Source organism: Pristiophorus japonicus, unplaced genomic scaffold (assembly GCF_044704955.1).
Source record: "Pristiophorus japonicus isolate sPriJap1 unplaced genomic scaffold, sPriJap1.hap1 HAP1_SCAFFOLD_454, whole genome shotgun sequence".
NCBI classification, from domain to species: domain Eukaryota; kingdom Metazoa; phylum Chordata; class Chondrichthyes; family Pristiophoridae; genus Pristiophorus; species Pristiophorus japonicus.
The window spans coordinates 220,581-225,743 of record NW_027254357.1 but is presented as its reverse complement, the minus strand read 5'-3'; the positions used below and the strand labels follow the sequence as shown (position 1 = coordinate 225,743).

The 5,163-nt window shown below is 46.4% G+C and overlaps 1 non-coding gene across 1 annotated transcript; it reads right to left on the bottom strand.

Moving 5' to 3' along the window:
- Positions 1-1,529: 1,529 nt before the first annotated feature.
- LOC139252330 (U1 spliceosomal RNA) lies at positions 1,530-1,693 on the bottom strand. Its single transcript, XR_011591446.1, has one exon. It is a non-coding gene; the product is annotated as a U1 spliceosomal RNA (small nuclear RNA).
- Between the last annotated feature and the right edge of the window lie 3,470 nt (positions 1,694-5,163).

Sequence of the window (5,163 nt, the reverse complement as noted above, 5' to 3'; positions counted from 1 at the left end):
TGGGGCCCCAGCACAGAACCTTGCGGTACCCCACTAGTCACTGCCTGCCATTCTGAAAAGTACCCATTTACTCCTACTCTTTGCTTCCTGTCTGACAAGCAGTTCTCAATCCATGTCAGTACACTACCCCCAATCCCATGTGCTCTAACTTTGCACATTAATCTCTTGTGTGGGACCTTGTCGAAAGCCTTCTGAAAGTCCAAATATACCACATCAACTGGTACAGTATACATTAAGGATTTGGATGAAGGAATTGAGTGCGATATCTACACCTTCCTGATCCAGGCAGAACCACGTTGGGGTCATGGTTACTCCCCTGTCAGGTTAGTTACGCATGATCTTAGCCAAAAGGCCGAGAAGCCTTTTGCAGACTGGATTGCGCCAGTCTTTTTTTTTAATGTTTTAATCAGTCTGGTGAATCTTCGCTGCACTGTAAAGAGCTGGGGTCCCAGCACTGAGCCCTGCGGCAGTCCACTAGTCACTGCCTGCCATTCTGAAAAGGACCAGTTTATCCCGACTCTCTGCCAACCAGTCGTCTATCCACGTCAGTATATTACCCCCAATACCACGTGCTTTGATTTTGCACAACAATGGGACCTTGTCAAAAGCCTTTTGAAAGTCCAAATACACCACATCCACTGGTTCTGCCTTGTCCACTCTACTAGTTACATCCTCAAAAAATTCGATAAGATTTGTCAAGCATGATTTCCCTTTCCTAAATCCGTGCTGACTTGGACCGATCCTGTCACTGCTTTCCAAATGCGCTGCTATTTCATCCTGAATAAATGATTGCAACATTTTCCCCACCACTGATGTCAGGCTAACCGGTCTATAATGACCCACTTTGTCTCTCCCTCCCTTTTTATACCGCAGTGTGGGCTGTCCCTGGGCCCCTGTCACCGAACTCAGGCCTCTCCTGGGCCCCGATCACGTCCCTCCACAGTCTCTTGCCGCCCCTTCGCCCCGACCTCGTCGCTCCTGCTGTGTGTGCCCACGCGCCAATCAGCGAGCTGATCCAAAATAAGTGTGCTAAGATAGCTCCAGATGAATTGAGAGATTTGTGGGTTGCAGTTGATTTAACGCTGAAAATGCCCAAGCAATTTGTCCAAAGTAGCAGTGAAGAAAGCTGAATGAACTATGTGGCTAAAGCAAGTGAAAGTGCGTGATGCTGACAGTGCGTGATGTTCTGCTGAGACCACAGCTTCCGTACTGTGTGGAATTGTGGTCTCCGAGATCCAAGGGAGATCTTACAGCCAGATCTTAAACCTGAAATATGGTCCCCCTGTTGGATTGTGTGTGTATGCTGATATGCGGCAATTGGTCGGAATGGAGGAAGCAACACTTGGACTCGGAGAGTTTTGTGATGGCCTCTTAACGTCTCATACTTCGCAGGGCTAGTGGCCATTTTTATCCGCGCTTCTGTTGGAAATGAAGTATAGCTGCTGGAGTTGAAGCCTAGGTTAAGACTGATGAATAGATAATGAACTTAGAAACGGAGATGTTGTTAATTCTGATATTAATTGTAAAACCAGGGGAGAGCGCGAACGCAGTCCCCCACTACCACAAATTTTGCAGTCGAGTATCCCGCATTTGGGGACATCGCAGGCGTCAGCACACCCGAAGTGCAATGGGCTAGCCTCGTCCTGGAAGAACCACCTTCTTGATCATGGTTACTCCCCTGCCAGGTAAGTATGCTTGAATTGCGCACACAACTGCCTCCCGACATCATCCGCTGCCTCTTAACGTCTCAACGACTCATGTATAAAAAATCACAATGTCCCTTTTCACAAAGTGCTGCTGCTTTGACATGTCCATTCTGCTAAAATATTGCAATGTCTAATGATATATCCCTTGTGAAAACACTACTTTAATACAGAAGATACCGTCCTTATTTGCATATTGCCCTTAAAAGGAAATCAAAGCTCCCTCAGTCACATGCCTTCGGGCCAGGGAAAGTTTTCCGCAAATATAATCGCGATGTATATTTATTGCCTGTGAAGTAAATGTTTGTCAAATCTTCACATGAAAACTAATTCAGAATCTGACGTGTTTGAAAAAGCAATGTTCCAGTTTTGCACAGGGGAAGATCAATAGGGAGGTGTGAGCTTGTGGCCGGGAGTCTTCGTCACAACAACAGCAACAAAAACTTGTATTTATATAGCGCCTTTAACGCAGTGAAACGTCCCAAGGCATTTTTTAAAATTTCAAAATATACTTTATTCATAAAACAATCTGTACAGTACATTCAATGGCATTTCAGTACATTTAGCTGCGGTCAGCAATCCCATACAATACATCTGGGTGCTGACGGCAGTTCCGTTCGTTACATTTCTTGTTTTTCAGTTCAAGTGCAATTCAGTCCAATAAACGGGATACATTGTGGTACATTCACACAAATTACGTTTCATGTGTTACAATACAGTGCCCGGAATGGGTGACGGTACATTTACATTTTTCTTTTCAAACATGCATTTCGTAACACACCTTGCATTGTACATGGCACGACATTGGTGTTTACAGATTTGGTGCTCTATGTACACACAAAGTAAATTACAAATACAGCCCGAGGGGGGGCTTGTGCAGATTCCTGCCCCCTGGTTTACCGTGGCAGAAGGGCTTTAAACTGTGGCCCTTCCCCACCGTGCCTTTGCGGCGACTGCACCAATTTTCAGTGCGTCCCTCAGCACGTATTCCTGGATCTTGGATTGCGCCAGTCTGCAACACGCAGACGTGGACATCTCCTTGCTCTGGAAAACCAGCAAGTTTCGGCAAGACCAAAGAGCGTCTTTGACCGAGTTGATGGCCCTCCAGCAGCAGGTGATGTCTGTCTCGGTGTGTGTCCCTGGGAACAGCCCGCAGAGCACAGAGTCCTGTGTTACGGAGCTGCTTGGGATGAACCTCGACAGCAACCACTGCATCTCTTTCCAGACCTGCCTTGCAAAGGCGCAATCCTGAAGGAGGTGGGTGACAGTCTCATCCGCCCCACAGCCGGCCCGGGGGCACCGTGCCGTGCTGTTGAGGCGTCGGCTATGCATGAACACTCTGACGGGTAGGGCCCTCCTCACCGCCAACCGAGATACATCTTGGTGCTTGTGTGAAAGCTGTGGCGATGAGACGTTCTGCCAAACAAGTTCGACAGTCCGCTCAGGGAACCACCCGACAGGGTCCACCCTCTCCTTCTTTCGTAGGTTACGACTCTTCAAGTGCACACCCAAGTACTTTTTAAATGTGATAAGGGTTTCTGTCTCGATCACCCTTTCAGGCAGTCAGTTCCAGACCCCCACTACCTTCTGGGTGAAGAAATGTTTCCTCATCTCCCCGCGAGTCCAACTACTTTAAATCTATGTCCCCTGGTTATTGACCCCCTCCGCCAAGGGAAATAGGTCCTTCCTATCCACTCTATCTAGGCCCCTCATAATTTTATACACCTCAATTAAATCTCCCCTCAACCTCCTCTGTTCCAAGGAAAACAACTCCAGCCGATCCAATCTTTCCTCATAGCTAAAGTTTTCCAGTCCTGGCAACATCCTCGTAAATCTCCTCTGCACACTTTCGAGTGCAATTCCATCCTTCCTGTAATGCGGTGACCAGAACTGCACGTAGTACTCAAGCTGTGGCCTAACTAGTGTTGTAAACAGTTCTAGCATAACTTCCCTGCTCTTGTATTCTGTGTCTCGGCGAATAAAGCAAAGCATTCCAAATGCCTTTATAACTACCTTATCGACCTGTCCGGCTACATTTAAGGATCTGTGGACATATATTCCAAGGTCCCTCTCTTCCTCCACACCACTCAGTATCCCCCCATGTATTGTGTATTCCCTTGCCTTGTTAACGCTCCCCAAATGCATTGCCTCACTTTTCTGGGTTGATTTCCATTTGCCACTTTTCTGCCCAAATGACCAGTTCATCGATATCTTCCTGCAGTCTAAAGCTTTCCTCCTCATTGTCAACCACGTGGTCAATTCTTGTATCATCTGCAAATTTCTTTATCATGTCCCCGACATTTACATCCAAATCATTCATTTGTCGTCGTTCTGTACATTTAAAAAACATATTTAACCAGCAAGTTTTTTTTGAGTGTCAGCAAATTCAACGGGCAATTCATTGTTTTTATTTTGCTGCCTTTCAGTCATGTGAAACCCAATGAGAATTTAGTCAGGCAGGGAATAGGTACGTTACTGTTTGAGGAGATCTTGCTCCATGCCAGATTGTGGCTTGTTGAAGCAGTAACTACCTAACTTTACAAGGATGATACCAGAAATGCGAGGTTAGACCCATGAGGAAAGGATGAACAGGCTGGGTCTGTTTTCTCTTGAAAGGAGAAGGCTGAGGGATGACCTAATAGAGGTCTTTACAATTATGAAAGGTTTTGATGGAGTGGACACAGAGGGAATGTTTCCACTTGTGGGTAGGAACAAAACTTGAGGCCATCAATACACGATAGTTACCAAGAAATCAAATCGGGAGTTCAGAAGAAACTTCTCTACCCAGAGAGGGGTGAGAATGTGGAACTCGCTACTTTCGGGAGTAGTTGAGGTGAATAGTATCGATGCATTTAAGGGGAGGCAAGATAAGCGTATGAGGGAGAAGGGAACAGAGGGCTATGCTGAGAGTTAGATGAGGAAAGATGGGAGGAGACTCACGTGGATTATGAACTGCGGCATGGACTGGTTGAGCCGAATAGCCTTTTTCTGTGCTGCAAGTCCGATGTAATCTGCTCCCTTCATTAAAGAACAGAGAACCCATTCAGCCGCCCGCTATCAGCGACATTCTGACAATCCACGAAAGAAAACAACTTTCAAATGTGCAAAAGCTGATGAATATATTTACAAACAGAAGAATAAACCAACAATTTTTGATACCAAAGTGCTTGAGGGTTTCTTCATTCGAAGACCCATACAAGGTGCTCCCCTATTGGCTTAAACATTCCCTTGTTCCACATTGTGACATTCCCTTGTTCCTGGTGTTCCACGTTGTGACATTCCCTTGTTCCTGATGTTCCACATTGTGACATTCCCTTGTTCCTGGTGTTCCACATTGTGACATTCCCTTGTTCCTGGTGTTCCACATTGTGACATTCCCTTGTTCCTGGTGTTTCACATTGTGACATTCCCTTGTGAAATTGCCCTCTGCCCCGATTGGGGGCGGTAACCAGCTGGAGCT